The sequence below is a fragment of the Macaca nemestrina genome, chromosome 17 (assembly GCF_043159975.1).
Source record: "Macaca nemestrina isolate mMacNem1 chromosome 17, mMacNem.hap1, whole genome shotgun sequence".
Classification (NCBI taxonomy): domain Eukaryota; kingdom Metazoa; phylum Chordata; class Mammalia; order Primates; family Cercopithecidae; genus Macaca; species Macaca nemestrina.
The window spans coordinates 38019775-38037537 of NC_092141.1; the positions used below are offsets into that span (position 1 = coordinate 38019775).

General features: G+C 45.0%; 1 long non-coding RNA gene and 1 pseudogene across 1 annotated transcript; both read right to left on the reverse strand.

The window, feature by feature from the left end:
* Positions 1-6876: 6876 nt before the first annotated feature.
* LOC139359286 (HEAT repeat-containing protein 6-like) lies at positions 6877-11029 on the reverse strand (annotated as a pseudogene).
* Positions 11030-14686: 3657 nt separating this feature from the next.
* Positions 14687-17531, reverse strand: LOC139359356 (uncharacterized). Its single transcript, XR_011615275.1, has 4 exons — positions 17453-17531; positions 16242-16434; positions 15147-15269; positions 14687-14773 (listed from the first exon to the last, which is right to left on the reverse strand). It is a non-coding gene; the product is annotated as an uncharacterized lncRNA (long non-coding RNA).
* Positions 17532-17763: the final 232 nt, after the last annotated feature.

Below are 17763 nucleotides of genomic sequence, written 5' to 3' on the forward strand. Positions count from 1 at the left end.
TGCTCCCCTGTACTCATTAGCAGCCTCACCCACCCTGCTCTCAAAGCACACTTGGCCCTCGTATCCGGGAGCTCTGCATCTGTGGATTCAGCAACAGCAGATGGAAACTATTCAGAAAATAAACTGGATGGTTATGTCTCTACTGAACATGTGCAGACATTGTTCTTGTCATCATTCCCTAAAGAATACAGTATCCCAACCATTTATGTAGCATCTGCATTGTGTTACATATCATAAATAATCTAGTAATGGTCTAATGTCTATGGGAGGATGTGCATAGCTTATATGTAAATACTAGGCCATGTTATGTCAGAGACTTGAGCATCCATGGATTTTGGCATCCCTGGGGACCCTAGAACTAATCCTCCATGGATACCAAGCAATGACTGTATAAACTCACTCAGGAAGGCTTCTCATTGGAGGAAGGGCCCAGTTCAGGACAGACAGGGATATACTCCCTGGACGACTGTCCATTCATCCATTGTTCCCCCCCACCCCCATTCCCCATCTAGGACTGTCCCAATGACAGCCCTAGCAAGAGGAGACAAGAAAAAAGACCAGTTCACATTGTCCAGCTTTGAGGTCTTGGAAGAAGTTGCACCGGTGTGAGAATAGGGGGTCAGTTTCCTCCAGGATCCAAAGAGCATATCAGGCCCCCTCGGGGTGAGGAAAGGAGCGCGGCCTCTCCAGCGGCCACACGGGCTACACTAGGATGGGGCTGGGGCTGGCCATGTGGATCACTTGGGAAAAGAAAGACCAGGGAGCAGAGGAGGAGCACGGGGGCAGCCATTGCCTAAGGAGAAGGTACCTCAGGAAAGGTCTGTACTGGTTTGTTTTCACACTGCCATAAAGAAATACCTGAGATTGGGTAATTTATAAAGGAAACAGGATTAATTGACTCATAGTTCAGGAAACTTCAATCTTGGGGGAAGGAGAAGGGGAAACGGGCACCTTCTTCACAAGGCGGCAGGAGGGAGTGAGTGGAGAACGAGGAAGTGCCACACTTTAAAACCATCAGCTCTCCTGAGAACTCTCTCACTATCAGGGAAGCAGCACGGGGGAAACTGTCCCCAAATCCTATCCCCTCCCCCCAGGTTCCTCCCTTGCAACAAGAGGATTACAATTCCAGATGAGGTTTGGGTGGGGACACAGAGCCAGATCTGTGAGGGTCTCGGTCTATCTTGCAACTCCCCAGGGCTAAATCTGAGTACAGACCTGCAGGCCCTGCATGGCAGCACACGAGGGCTCTGCCAGTGCGCCCCCATCAGCTGCTTCCTGGGGATGGTGGCTGCTTCCTCCAGAGAAGGGTGGATTTGCTGCCCTGCTGCCCCTGCAGGGCCTTGTGAAGCCACGGCCAAGTCCTCCAAGGGTCAGGGTAGCAAACTGGGCTTCTTTTTTTTTTTTTTTTTTTTTTTTGAGACAGAGTCTTGCTCTGTCACCCAGGCTGGAATGCAGTGTCCTGATCTCAACTCACTGCAAACTCTGCCTCCCGGGTTTATGCCATTCTCCTGCCTCAGCCCCCTGAGTAGCTGGGACTACAGACGCCTGCCACCTCGCCCGGCTAGTTTTTTGTATTTTTTAGTAGAGGCGGGGTTTCCCCGTGTTAGCCAGGACGGTCTCGATCTCTTGACCTTGTGATCTGCCCACCTCGGCCTCCCAAAGTGCTGGGATTACAGGCTTGAGCCACCGCGCCCCAGCAAACTGGGCTTCTTGTCCTTCTTGCTGCTTGAGTGACAACCCTGGGGTCTTCCTTAGGCCCCATCACTGCCCCGCTTCTAAATGGAAAACATTTTGGCAAATCTTCCTGGCAGAGGCCGGGGGCTCATCCCTGTCACCTGTTGTAGCTTGGGAAAGCCGGGTTAAGACATCTGGGCAAGCAGACAGTAGAGGGGCCCCCCGGAAGGGTGGGTGGAGGGCGCTGGCCTTTGGACTTGCCTGGACCAGGGTGGGAAGGAGGAAGTTTACCAGGAAGTAGAGCTCTCAGGGCTGTGGTTAGGAGGAGGTGGTAATGCTGGTGGGGGCATGGGGATGTGGCTGGTTTGGGGTGGAGGATCAGTGACAGCCAAGGTTTGTCAGCCTGCAGCGGGGTGACTGACTCATGGACTCGGGCCTGAGGAGCCCATTGGTTGCCCTTAGTTCTTGGATCCTCGGAGACTTCTGGAGCTTGGATCTGGACAGCCTAGGGGTGGAGGTGGTGAGAGGCAGGGGTAGGAGTGGGAGGGGAGGCCTTGCATGACAAGGTGCGGGACAGGAAGTCAGCCAGGGACTGGTGTGCAGTGGCTGCTCCCATCCCCATTCCCACCCCAAAACCCACCCCTACCCCCACCCTGGTGCAGGGTCTCTCCTGGGCAGGTGTCCTCTGGCTTCAGCAGATCCCAAGCTGGAAGCGGGCAGCCACATGGGCATGTCACTTGTGCCAGCTTTGTCCTGCAGTTTCTGCTTCCTGGAGTGTGGGACGCCCACCCAGGAGAGCATGGGCACACCCCACACCTCTCATTTTGAGGGTGCTGGGAGGTGGGGGACCGAGGTCCTGCAACCCTGGGCTTGTGCCATGATAATTAGCCTAGGAGTCCCGTGTCCGCCCATCCACGTGGATCCCAAGAAGCATGAACAGTGGCATGCAGTGAGATGAGGAGGGAGAGAGAAGTGGAAAAGAAGGAGAGAGAAAGAAAGATGGGGAGAAGGGAGTCAGACAGATGAAGAGAGATGGCGAGAGAGACAGAGGAGGCTAGAGGATAAGGAGCGAGAGAGATGGGGAGAGAGACATAAAATGCAAAGAGACAGAGAGAAACGTGCATGAGGAGGAGGTCGAGTTACTCTCGATGCCAGTTCCCAGTGAAAACTGTAGGCCACCATCACCTAACCACACATGCAATAAATCTTCTGCCTGCTGCTTAGAGCCCTGAGTACCCCTTCTCGTGGAGCATAAAACCTTTGACTGCAGCCCTTCCTCACTGCAATTTTGTTGTGTCTTCTGGTGAACCCTGATGTCTTGTCTATTGCCTTCCTGGACTCAAGGATCCACCAAAAACTGATGCCTCTTTTGGGGAGAATTTGAGTGCCTTCAACTCACTAGGCCCCCCAGGAAGCTTGCGCACTTGGCTGGGGCCCTAAGCAGCTGGGTACATGCTGGGGCTCTGCTTCTCTCTTTCAGTAAGGAGAACTAAGAAAGAGACTAAAGCATGGTCTGTGGAGAAGGCACTTGTGCAAACACCAGGAGAACGAGGGGCGTGAATTGTCTTCGTTTCTCCTAAAAGCATGCATTCCTGGCTGGGCGCAGTGGCTCACGCCTGTAATCCCAGCACTTTAGAAGGACAAGGTGGGCAGATCACTTGTGATCAGGAGTTCGAGACAAGACTGTCCAACAGGGAGAAACCCAATCTCTACTAAAACTACAAAATTAGCCGGGCATGGTGGTGCATGCCTGTAATCCCAGCTACTCAGGAGGCTGAGGCAGGAGAATTGCTTGAACCCAGGAGGCGGAGGTTGTCGAATTTGCGCCATTGCACTCCAGCCTGGGCAACAAGAGCGAAACTCCATCTCAAAAATAACAAAAAACAAAAACACATTTCTTCCCAGGCCACCCTAGTGAGGGCGTGAAGCACAGCGTGCGTGTGTGTGGGTGTCCAAGTTTATGCATGTGTATGTGTGTGCGTGTGTGTGTGTGTGTGTGCGTGTGTGTGGGTGTGTGTTGCAGGGCTTTACAGTGGACAGGATGTGGAAGGGCAGCTGCAGCTCCAAGCTGCAAGTCTCTCTGACAGAATGCTGAACGTTCCTCGGACCACAGCAAGAGAGTGTGTTCATTTGCACCCATTTTTATTAGCATTTACACCTGTATTTTTTGTACCATGTAAACCTTAAGTTGCTTAACTATTCCCTGAAGCATTTACACCAGTGGTTCCCAGCCTTTTTGCTACCTGAGGCCAGTTTTCTTGAAGACAACTCTTCCAGGGACCCGGAAGAAGGCGAAAGGATGATGCGGAGATGATTCAAGTCCATTACATTTCTTGTGTGCTTTATTTCCATTATTATTTCACTGTAATATATAATGAAATAATTACACAACTCACCATAATAGAGAATCAAGGGGAGCCCTGAGCTTGTTTTCGTGTAACTCCATGGTCCCATCTGGGGGTGGTGGGACACAGTCACAGATCATCAGGCATTAGGTTCTCATAAGGAGCACGCAGTCTAGATCCCTGGCATGCGCAGTTCACAGTAGGGTTCATGTTCCGATGAGAATCTAACGGCACCGCTCCTCTGACAGGAGGCAGAGCTCATGGGGTAATGTGAGGCATGGGAAGTGGCTGTTTCTACAGACGAAGCTTTGCTCGCTGGCTGGCTGCTCACCTCCTGCTGTGTAGCCTGGTTCCTAACAGGTCAGGACCTCTGATTTACCCAGTAAGATACCGACATTTTTATGTCAATTAAAATTATTCACCCTGCACCACCCAAAATTATCTTGCATACCTACACCCACCCGAGGGTCCCGTAGTGCACTAAGCCTGGAGCTCCATTGCGCATCCCGTCTCTCCACCATCTGTGGGCTAACAGGCTGCATTAGTTTCCTAGGGCTGTTTTACAGGACCACAGACTGGGCACCCTCAACAACAGAATGTTACTGTTTCCCAGTCCTGGAGGCCACGAGTCCAAGATCAAGGTATCAGTAGGGGGGGTCCCTTTTAGGCTGTGCAGGAAGGCTCTGTTCCAGGCCTGTCTCCTGATGCATGGGTGGACATCTTCTCCCTGCGACTCTTCATTAAGGGTCATTCTGGTGAGGGTTCAGAAGAGGAGACTTGGACAGAATGTTGATAGATAAATATGTCAGTGGAAACCAGAGGGTAAACAAGATTCCATCCACACCCAGGGCTTTCTGGGGATACGGCTGTCCGAGCAGCAGCCACTCCCAACCGAGTTCTACTCCTGGAAAGCCAGGCAACAGCTGGGGCTGGGCCCTCTGCGATTTGTTTAGTGACCTGATTATGTGGGAGGTTTTGAAGTTCTTGCATGATGTCACGACTGATGTCAGGGCATTGTAGGCCTGGGAGGTCCCTGGGGCTCTCCCAAGAAAGAATCCACAGTCACTAAAACAAATGCAGCCTTAGAATTAGGTGGGGTGAGAGGGAGAGGGGCAGAAGGCAGCATAAACACTAGTGCCCCAAACACTCATTTTATGTGTTCACTTCATTCTCACAATCATCCTGTGAGACAACGGTGGTGACTGACTGTAGGATCCTAGGTAAGTGGCCAGGTGCCAATCCCCAAACCTCCCTCTTTCCCTATCTCAGCCTGTGACATGCTTAGAGCCTCTGCTACCCGATATAGGGCCTTTGGTGACTCAGAAAAAGGCTTCTTCTCTGGGAGGATTCTGTCCCATGGGGTATGGCTTCGTGGGCAGAGCGTGGACTGAATTGCAACCCCACCGGTCATCTCAGTTGGGCCCTTCTTAGCTGTGTGCAAAGCACACACTGCATGTGGCAGTGCTGTTCATGCTGGCAAAAAGAATTATTTCCTCACTTGCAACAGCATCCAGACACTGTTCTGGCCATAGCAAGTCATGTATTTTATTGCAAAGAAAAAGAAAACTTACAGTTTCAAGAATAACATGCCCAGATTTCTATTCTTTCTCCATACCTGTAGGCCCTAGGAAATCAGCCTGCTTTCCTCCTTACCAGAGCTACTGCTACCCACTCCATTTTGGGGTGTCCTTACTCCTCTAGATGGGTGACAGAGTAGAATGCAGCTTCTCTTAACTCGCCCAGCCCTCCCCGGCTTCTCTGTTGCCTCCGAAGACAGGCAAGCAGGCCCTTTCCATTTGGTGTTTGCCACTGCCATTGACAATGGGCCACTGCTAGACCTACAAGACACTCACAATTTGACCCGTCAGAGTTCTTTATCAGTTTCTGGCTCCCTTTTCTTATGTGGCTCTTGATAGCTCTGCTATTGGATGCTTTCTAGTTCTCAAACTTCCTGCCTCTTTGGAGCTTCCCTTTCCCTCCAAGTCATGCAGGTCGACTTCTCTCTCTAGTAGGCTAAGGGCAAGGGCCATACAGGAAGGCAGGTAGGAGCCAACCACCACTGAGGTGCCCTCGTTTCAAGGACTTCTTGGCTCTCCAGAAGGCGGACATCCACCTCAATGAGCTCCAACCCCAAAGGTCACCCTTAGGTGACTTCTCAGTGGAAGAAGCCAGGAGACTACTTCTCCACCTGCTCCCAGCTGACTGCTCGGCCTGGATGCTCTAGGCGATAAAGGGGAGCAGAGCCAGACTTCCCTAACTTGATGCATGAGCTCCTCTCCGGGAACACATCCTTAGGTCTCAAATCTTCTGAGAGAGAGAGAGAGACGCAATAAAGCGAACACTGGCATTCAAAGTGAGCAAGGTTTGGAGGCTCCGATCCACACACCTAAGCAGCTACTGGTCCTGAATGACATATCAAGGGGCATGGCATGCCGCTACTTAGAGACAGATGCCCTCCTTACATTTATTAATGGCATCCACTTCTGTACACAGCTCACAGGGGATTTCCAGTTTATATCCCCTCTCATTCCAGTTTTGTTTCCTTCCTTTTTTCTTGACCATTGAAACAATATATGCTTATTGTAGACAACTGAGAAAATGAAAACAGAAAAAATCCTACTCAACCAGAGGCAATCACTGTTAATAATTGGTCCAGTTTCCTTTCAGTCTTTTTTCTACCCATCAATTGAGGTCATTCTGTAGAAATGATTTAATACTGCTTTCATTTGTTTAACATCAGAAGTATTTTTCCAGATTATAAAATTATTGTAAGTAATTTTAAATGGCAACAAAATATTCCATTATAAATCTCATTGTATAGGTAATGATGTATTTCAATGTTCTCCTAAACTTGTTTTCAGTGTGTCTCCATTTTTTTCTCATACTGTGATAAATGACATGTGACAAACATCTTTAACAACAATGTAGATTGGTGTGTATTGTCCAAGAGGCTTTCCACCAGGGAGTGAAGGGAAACTTTCTTACCTAATGGAAGGGCAGGATTTGTAAATACATTTCCCATTGCATAACAAGCATTCCATCAGACTTTTATGGCAGCTTCTGTTAGAACAGTAGAAATTAGGGCCTGGATAGACTCCTCAATTATTTCTGCAAATGTGGGTTTTTCTATATGAGAGGGTTGCAGAAAATGAAGCAAATTTCCAAGGGCCCGGACTGCATTGCTCTTTACCTAGAAAAAAATGTAAACGCTTTAGAAATGTGTTTTGCCAAAGAGATGTTTTCAAAAGTCTAATTTCAGCTTAAAGAAACCCAGGAGGTCCTCGACTTCTTAAAGCAAGTCCTTGGAACTCACAAGGTCTGCTCTGGTTAACATCCTGAGCCATCAGAAAGGTGAGGTTCTACAAAACTCCTCTCTCTGATTATTTATTTATTTATTTTATTTAGTGCTAGAGAGGACCTCAGAGAGGTCCATCTTCCTTGTTTTACTGAGATGGAGTATAAGGTCCGGGGACCACAGGACAAGGCTGGTTGATAGCAACATGATGAGGAGAAGCTAGGTTCCATCATTCCAGTCCGATACTTTTCTACTACACTAGAGTCTCAACCTCTGCAGCCCACCAGAATCATTTGGGGAGGGTTTTCCTTTTGTTTTAAAACCAATTGCAGGCCCTAACCTCAGAATTTCTGACTGAATTACTCTGAGGCAGGGCTTCCTGGGTGATTACCAGATTTTCAGAAGTAGTATTAAAGTGAGCACATGGTACGGGTCAGGTACGGTGCTTGGTGCTTTAACATAAGGCATCTTCATATCCGGTGAGGTATATAACTTCCATGTTACAGGTAAGGACCTGACCTTCAGAGAAGTTACATAATATACCAAAGTCACCCAGCTACTAAAGGGCAAGCCAGGGCTTGAATCCATGTATGTCTGACCTAAAGCCCAGACCTGTGCTTTTTAAACTGATTAGTTTAACAGGTAATATTCAAAGCCAAGAGCTACTCATTTTTCTGACTTGTCAATTCTACTTAAAATTTTTTTTGGGGGGGGAATAAAAAAAAGTTAATTTAAAAGGAACCTGAGGCCGGGCGCGGTGGCTCAAGCCTGTAATCCCAGCACTTTGGGAGGCCGAGACGGGCGGATCACGAGGTCAGGAGATCGAGACCATCCTGGCTAACGCAGTGAAACCCCGTCTCTACTAAAAAATACAGAAAAAAAAAAATAGCCGGGCGAGGTGGCGGGCGCCTGTAGTCCCAGCTACTCGGGAGGCTGAGGCAGGAGAATGGCGTAAACCCGGGAGGCGGAGCTTGCAGTGAGCTGAGATCCGGCCACTACACTCCAGCCCGGGCGACAGCGCGAGACTCCCTCTCAAAAAGAAAAAAAATAAAATAAAAAATAAATAAATAAAAGGAACCTGAATATGTTATGTAGTATTACAATGGGCACTGATAGTTTTCGGGAGGCAGGAGACAGTAAAGAAACCATACATGTGTGGAATAGGCCGTTTATACGCTGAGCACACCCTCAGTCTCCTTTGAACAGGAGTACATTTGGTGGGATAGTCTGAGGAGCATCAAGCCACACTAAACTACCACACTGCAGCTACAATACATTAAGAATCTGTTTGGGAGATACTGGGTTTTGTCGTGAGTCTACCTTGTCTTTATCCTTGGATGCTTCTATAGCTGATCGTAACATTTTCAAGAGCAGGAGACCAGAGAACTCTTCCTGAAAACTTGGGTCTGGTGTTTCCCTGTTCCACCCAAAGCAGGCAACACATGTTAAAAGGTAAATCACTTAAATATATACATATAGAAATATATTCACTTAGTATAAGCATAAAAGTTTAGGAAAACAGTTGAACAGATCTGCTTAGATTGTATCAAGAAACTTACAGTATATATATTTTGACCCAATAGTTCCCCACCTAGGAATGTCTCCAAAAAAAAATCTCAAAATGCAGATTTCATGCACAAAAATATTCACTGAATATAAAAGACTACAAGCCTAAAGCCTAAAACAGATGTTCAGTAATAGAAAAATGGTTAATTATCACACAGTGATAATTATGTAATCATAAATAAGGATTTCTAACAAGGCAATAATAAAAGAGAATGCTTACACACGTTACATGTCACTTATATGGTGAAGTGACGAAAAGCAGGACACTTGCACATGAACAACAAGCTACCTCTGGGGAGGGAACTAAGGTGTCAGGGTAGAAGACAGGCTGCACACCGAATGCTGCTTTGTACTGTTTGGCTTTTTTTTAGCCTGTGAATATGCCACTTTAAGAAATTTTTTAAAATGCATTTCAAAAGTACAGTAACCATTACTAAGGTTTTGCTTTTATGTTTTCTATAATGTGGACATATTACTTATATAGGTATACAGTATTTTTAATACATATATGTCTAATATATTCCTAATATATATTAAGAACAGCTTATTTTATTTTCTGAAAGAATATATATATATATATATATATATATATATATATATAAAGCAGGAAGCGGGATAATAAGCAGGAACTACTGTTGATTATTTCATGGTAGGAATCGAGGACATTCTCTTGGGTCCTCAGTCTCAGAAGTCAGCTGGGGAAAGCAAGGTGAGTCACCTACATGTTGACAATCAGCGTGTCTGTCAGGTTGCCCAGGGACCAGGCTGCTTTGGTTCGAACATTCAGAGACTTGTCTTCAAGTGACATCAATATTGCATTTACTGTGTCTGCAACAAATATGACATCCTATAAGACAAAACAAAACACTGCCGTTACTTTAGCAGGTCACGTTGCTACCTTTGAAATTCTCAAACTTGTTTTCAGATACAGCTATAAGTCTTCACGCAAATTTCTACTTGGAAATAAAAATTCATCTACTCAATCAATTTACTGTTTTTATATTTTACAATTTGGACACTCAAAAAAATCCCAGGGGAAGCTCCTATGATTTTGGTATGTGCCATGGACACCCGAGAAGCCTAAGGATTTTGCCCTTATGTACATCGAATATATAACCTGGCCTGGGACAGTTATCTGTGAACTCTGTGCTTGGTTGATTTCCATCTCAGGAAATAATGTTCTGGAAAAGAAATGCATTTATTTCCAAAACGCATCCTATGTACCACACACCTCTCAGTGAGACAAACGTCACAAGTAAGAGTGAAAGAGGACATTATGTCTTTTTAAATAAAAACTATGTCAGCTTTCTAAATGATGACTACCACTTGGTAATGTCCCATTTCATTTTTATTATATCATTCATTCATTTAAGCATTTATTGGGTGCCTAAGGTCCCAGGGAGTGTGCTAAGCAATTAAAAATTAAAAATTAAAAATAAATACCATATATATATATGGTAATGCCTCAGTTCATTTATATATATGATAAATATATGGTAATGCCTGTAGTTACATATATAGAACTATATTTATGTATAACTATATATATATAGAGAGAGAGAGTGTGTATCTGTGTGTGTGTGTGTGTGTGTGTGTGTGTGTCTGGCTGTGCCACCCAGGCTGGAGTGCAGTGGTGTGATCTCTGCTCACTACAACCTTCACCTCCCAGGCTCAAGTGAGCCTCCCATCTCAGCCTCCCAAGTAGCTGGGACTACAGGCGCATACCACCATGCCTGGCTAATCTTTTTATTTTTTGTAGAGACGGGGTTTTGCCAAGTTGCCCAGGCTGGTCTCAAACCCCTGAGCTCAAGCAATCCACCTGCCTTGGCCTCCCAAAGTGCTGGGATTACAGGCATGAGCCAGCATGCCTGGCCCATGACCATATTTTAGTAGCAATTAAGGAAATCATATTACAAAGCAATTTAGTTTCCTTTACTGTCCAATGCAGGAGCTCTATATCCACAAACTAGGGGTGTCATGGACAATAAAGGAGCACAGAAGAGCTAAACAGGCTCACTCTGACCTGTCTGAGACAGGGAAAAAGCACATAGGCTCCCAGGGCCCGTGAGGTTGCAGCTTTCACTAAGCGATTCCTGCTGTCATTCAGTCTGAGCAGCACTGTGAGTGATGCACAGGATCGGCCTGTCATTCTGCAATGAGAAGGTTGACAAGGGAAAAATGAGAATGAAATAACTACGAGCCAAAGGCTTCTATAAAAGATGTGAAATATCTGTGTCTGAGACCATATTCAAGAGTTGAATACCACTGCGACCTTGAGGCTACCCTGGTAAAGAGCAGGTTCAATTCAGATTCCATGATTATCTGAGCACCCACTTTATGCAAGACACACACAGCAGCTCATCACGTTCAACCTTTATTAAAGTTGCCGTCTTTATAGAAGCTCATTTATGGAAATAAGAATGGATGCAAATGTCACTGAGGACTAAAGAAAAAGAGCAGTCTGAAGACCGCTATTCTGAATAGCAGTATTCTGAATGTTTATGCTCCCTCAAAATTCCTATATTGAAATCTTCACTCCCAGGGTGATGGTATCAGGAGTTGGGGCTTTGGGGAGAAGATCAGGTCATGGGAACAGAGCCCTCATGAAAGAGATAAGTGCCCTTATGACTGAGGCGCCAGAGAGCTGCCTTGCCCCTTCCATCACATGAGGACACGGCTCACATGGTGCCATCTGTGAGCCAGAGAGTGAGCCCTCCTTGAGGCACCAAATCTGTCTGTCAGTGACTTGATCTTAATTCCAGCCTCCACAACTATGAGAAATACATTTCTGTTGTTTAGAAGACACCCAATTTATGGTATTTTATGACAGCAGCTCAAACAGACTAAGACAAATACTATATGTGTTGGACAACGAATCTGTGTTTTCACATACTTTGTTATTTTTCACATGACTGCCACCATGTGATCACATGCCCTTCATCCATCTTTGGAACTGGCACAGTGTGGGGGTAGCAGAAACAACCTGAAATCATAGGAGTTTAATAGAACCAGGGTGGGGCTGGTGGGGGGCGGGGAGGACACGGGTACCAGATTTACCTCCTATGTGTTAGCATCTTTACATGTCATTCGATTTGTCAACAGCCTTGTGACTGAGGAGTTATGGTTTATTATTCCTTTTTACAACTAGGAAATCATGCCTATAACCACATATCCATTAAGTGGCTGGTATGGTTTGGACGTGTGTCCCCTCCAAATCTCATGTTGACATGTGACCTTCCATGTTGGAGGTGGGCCTAGAGGAAGGTTTTTGGGTGATGTGGGCAGATCTCTACTGAATGGCTTGGTGCTATCCCTGTGGTAATAAGTGAGTTCTTACTCTGATATTCAAATGAGAGCTAATTGTTTAAAAGAGCCTGGCATCTCCCTCTTGCCTCCTCTCTCGCCATGTGACATGCCTGCTCCCCTTTCGCCTTCCACCGTGACTGGAAGCTTCTGGAGGCCTCACCAGAAGTAGATGCTGGCGCCATGCTTCTTCTATAGCCTGCAGAACTGTGGCCAGACAAACCTCTTTGAAAAATAAATTGTCCAGTCTGAGGTATTTCTTTACACAGCAGAAAAGAGACTAATACAGAAAATTGGTACCAAGGAATGGGTTGTTGGTACAAAGATACCTAAAAATGTGGAAGCAACTTTTGGAACTTGGTACTGGGCAGAGGTTGAAAGAGTTTGGAAGGCTCAGAAGATAGGAAGACAAAGGAAAGTTTAGAACTTCTCAGAGACTGATTAAATGGTTGTGACCAAAGCGCTGATAGAAATATGGAGAGTGAAAGCCAGGCTGAGGGGGCCTCAGATAGAAATAAAAAAGTTGGGAGAACTGGAGGAAAGGCCACCTGTGTGACACCTTAGCAAACAACTTGGCGGCATTATGCCCATGTCCTGGGGATTTGCATAAGGTTGAACTTAAAGAGTAATGACTTAGGGTATCTGGTGAAAGAAATTCGAAGCATCATTCAACAGGTGATGTGGCAGCTTCTCACAACCTATAGTCCGATGTAGGAGCAAAGGAATGACTTAGAGTTGGAACTTACCATTAAAAGGTTAACAGCATAAAAATGTGGAAAATTTGCACCCTGGCCCTGTACTGGAGAAGGAATCCAAGCTCCCAGCAACTACCTGCTAGACAGATTAGCATGACTAAAAGGGAGCCAGGTGCTAATAGCCAAAACTATGGGAAAACAGCCTTAAGGGCATTTTAGAAATCTTTGAGGCAACCCCTGCCATCACACACCCAGAGGTCTAGAAGGAAAGTGGTTTTGGGGGCCAGGCCCAGGGCCCCACTGCTCTGCACAGCCTTGAGACACTGCTCCCAGCATCCCCAGCCTTGGCTCACAGGGCCCCAGATACTGCTTGGTTTTCTGCTTAGTGGGTACAAGCTGTCAGCCTTAGCGGTCTCCATGTGGTGTTAAGCCTGCAGATGCACAGAATGCAAATGTGAAGAAGGCTTGGGAGCTTCTACCTAGATTTCAGAGGATTCCCTAAGCCTGGGTGCCCACGCAGAAGCCTGCCACAGGGACAGAGCCCCCACTGAGAGCTTCTACTAGGGCAGTGCCAAAGAGAGATATGGGGTTGGAGCCCCCAAACAGCGTCTCCAACTGAGCACTGCCCAGTGGAACTCTGGGAATGGTCACGGCCTACACCCAGCAAAGCCACAAGGGCAAGGCTGCCAGAAGACTTGGAGGCCCACCCCTTGCACCAGTGCGCACTGGATGCGGGACATGGAGTCAAAGGACTGTTGTGGAGCTTTAAGGTTTAGTGTCTGTCCTGCTGGGTTTCAGATTTGTGTGGGGCTCGTTGCCCCTTTCTTTTGGCTGCTTTCTCCCTGTTGGAATGGGAATGTCTACCCAATGCCTGTACACCACTGTATCTTAAAAATCAATAACTTGTTTTGGATCTTACAGGCTCACAGGTGGAAGGAACTTGCCTTGATTCGCAGCTGAGATGTTGGACTTTTGAGTTGATGCTGGAAAGAGTTAAGACTTTGGGGAACTATTGGGAAGAGATGACTATTTTGCAATGAGAGGAACATGAGATTTGCGGGGGCCAGGGGCAGAATGATATGGTTTGGATGTGTGCCTCCTCCAAACCTCATGCTGAAATGTGACCTCCAACACTGGAGGTGGGTCTAACAGGAAGTGTTTGGGTCATGGGGGCGGATCCCTCTTGAATGGCTTGGTGCTGTCCTTGTGGAAATGAGTGAGCTCTCCCTCTATGACAGCTGGTTGTTTAAAAGAGCCTGGCATCTCCCTCTTGCTTACTCTCTTGCCATATGACATGCCTGCTCCCCCTTTGCCTTCCACCAGGATTAAAAGCTTTCTGGGGCTTCATCAGAGGTAGATGCTGGCATCATGCTTTTTGTATAGCCTGCAGAACTGTGAGCCAGATAAATGTCTTTTCTTTATAAATTGCCCAGCCTCAGGTATTCCTTTATAGCAACATAAAATGGACTAATACAATCATGTTCCCTAAATTTGATCCCATGGCTTTGGATACAAAATTTCTGGCTCTTTGTCTCTTGGGCAGGCTGAATAACCAGACTAGGTTTTATGCAAAAGAAATATTAGTTTTACTATTGCTGGTTACATAAGCCTACCGCATACTAAATTGCAAATAAACTGAAATGTAAAATAAAACCCATTTATACTAGTTTCATGTTTTCCTGGATTATAAAACACAATTTTTGACACTGGAAGACACCATATCATCTATTCCACTTACCACTGAACTTCAAAATAAAACTGCAACTGAAGCACCAATAAAAGAAAACTATGAATTGACATTTATTTACCAAGAAGACTGATACTCTCTGATCAGGTGCTACAGTAGAATCCGGTTGATACTGCTGTATTAAGCCTGTGCCCAGTTCTTCCAGAAGCTGCCAAGAAAAAAGAATTACCAAAGCAGAGTATTAGGACTAACAGACAACTGCACTTTAGTTTGGAGATCACCTCAAGTCAAGGGGAAACATAATTTACAACTCATTTTCTTCCTTTTTTCAGTCACTCTTAACAGAGGCATTCTTTCAAGGACTGAAATCAACAGCCATATCTTACTCATTTGTTACCGAATCAATTCTTGGGGTTTACATGTAAGAGCTGAAAACAGAAGAATGTATAGTCTTCCTCACCTGAAATCTCTTTAAGAAATCTCAGAATTGAAGGACATGTGGCAGAAGAATATAAAGTGAAGAAAAGGAGGGATATAAAGTGACGAGAAGGAAAAAGCGTTGTGGTTTTGATGAAAATTACCTTTGCTCCATGAAGCTGAATGGATGGATCTGCTTCCCCCATGCACTTGCAAATCACCTCTCCAAGCTCCATCAAGTAGGCTTGAGTCATTGAAAAGTAGCCCCTTGCCAGAAGAGCCAATACCTGCAGAGAGAGCATGGAATTAACCCTCTAAGACCTGAGTGCAAGGCTGCAATATCCAGAAAAGTGTGATAATATTTCAGAAATCGCTTATGTTTAACAGGGGCTGAAATCTGTCGAATGAAATTAAGAACCATAATCTTTATTTCATGACTAACATCAATTAACTGTATCATAGTTTTATGGTGCTTTAGCATATGATTGCTTTTCATTAATGTAATCTCATTTAAGTCTTGGAACTATTCTTTAAGTTAGGTATTAATTGAATTTTACCGCTAAAGTTACTAAGCCTGACAAGGTTAAAGGATATGTTTCATGTTGTCCAGTTAATTAGCAGCAGACCCCAGGACCAGGCCTAGTCTCAGATCACATTTGTATAGAAAAAGTAAACTCTTTTATCGAGGATTGTTTTCTTTCTTTGAAGGAACAATTATTTTGTTGCTCTAAGCAGGTACAAGACCAAGGAGAAGCTTATAAAGAATTAAACATTTAAGTTGAAAAAAATCGAAAATTAACTGTACAATTTCACTTAGTATTCTTCTACCATCTATTACATCCACCTGTCATGTAATACCTGAAGTGACTAAAATAATTTGCAATCAAAGAACAAAGAGGAACGAATCTGCTATTTTGCAACCAAGGAACACCTCCCCAAAACAAAACAACAAAAACAATAGACCACCCATACCTAAAATACGACTCCCGCAAACACAATTGACACATGGCTTGGTTTTACCTGCCCGCTCCTCACGGGCACTCTGAAGGAAGAATAGTTCCTTCCACTTCAGACATGAGGAAATGAAACCTCCTACCTGTAAGGCCTCCAGTCCCATGGGGGATGGTTTGTAGGCACTTCCTGCTGCAGAGCCAGCATCGCTACCTGAACAGGAATCCTCCTTGGGCAGTACCACAATAGAAATGTAGAGTCGAATGAGCCAGCCGGGCTCTGAAGACTCCTTAGGTGAGCTAACCGACCTTTCTTCCAGAGAGGGTCCTGCAGGGGCTTTCTTCCACCAATCAGGAGGGCTGAGGTGAGGGGTTGCTGAATTGCTATTACCGAGTCCAGAAGAACATGGCTGTTGCAGAAGTAGCTGGACTTCAGGTAAAGGTGCGTGGGTGGACACTATAGCTCTCAAGAATGTGAGATTTGACACGCGAACATTAACATCTGTCAAAGGAAGCAGTAAGAACTTATCCCCATGGGAACAGCTACCGTAAAGATGGTAGCTATCCCTGCAGGCAATTAAGAATAGTTCCTTGTGTAACTTGAATCTAATGAAACTTCTAGACCTCATTTCCAGTTTGGAAATACATGGGACAGGAGAATAAGTTAACACCATAAAGAAACAATCTGACACATTAAGAAAGTGGTTTATTTTGTTATCTTTGGTGATGAACTTAGAGTTCACATTCTATAAGACAATTGGGCTGGATTCTTTCCTAAGTCAGTTTGATGTAAAAAAGATGGGTGGGGGGACTCTAGATTTAAAAAGACTACAGTAACATGATAACTAAATGCAATGCATGTACACTGAATGAACCCCGGATTTTAACAAGAAATATTTTTAAAAAGCTAAATAAAAGGTCTATGCCTAGACTCATTTTTTTTTTTCTTGCATGTGATGTCCAGCTGTTCCAGCACCGTTTGTTGAAAAGTATCTGCTCCTTTGTTGTAGATCAGTTGACTATATTTATGTGGGTCTATTTCTGGGCTCTCTATTCTGTTCCACTGATCTGTTTGTCTCTTCCTTGACCAATATCACACTGTCTTAATTAATGTAGTTTTATAGTAGATTTTGAAGTTAGGGAATGTCAGTCCCTCAGTTTCGTTCTTCTCTATCAATATTGTGTCGGCTATTCTGGATCTTTTGCCTATCCATATACATTTCAGAATCAGTTCGTTGATATCTGCAAAGTAACCTGCTGGAATTTTGATTGAGACTGCACTGAATCTATAGATCAAGCTGGGAAGAAGTAACATCTTTACAATATTGAGCCTTCCTATCCATGAACATGGAATCTCTGTCCATTCATTTAGTTATCTGATTTATTTCATCAGAGTTTCACAGTTTTCTTCATACAGATCTTGTACATATGTTGTTAGGCTCACACCTAAGAACTTCAGGGTTTGAACATTTTAATGAAAAAAAGTGACTTGACGATAAAGTCAGATACTTGAAAGGAACCTTTGAGACATGGTGCACTCTCTTCAGCTGAAGATGCAGATAATGAAAAGCTGGTACGGTGGAATGAGCAGGGGTTGTTTTCATCTTATTTCTTGTGTAGGTTCTATACTGCAAAGGAAAATGTAAAATTAAAAGTTGGCCTTTTAGAATCATGACTTTCTTCTATGTAGGTTTCCAACTTTTATTTAAAACTAATTGTTTAATGTTAGAAGGATAGCTGATGTTGGAATAAAAAGATGGTCAGGCTATTATAAAAATGCATTAGCTTTTGTTTTACTTATTTATATTCTTTTGCCTTCATGGGACCTATC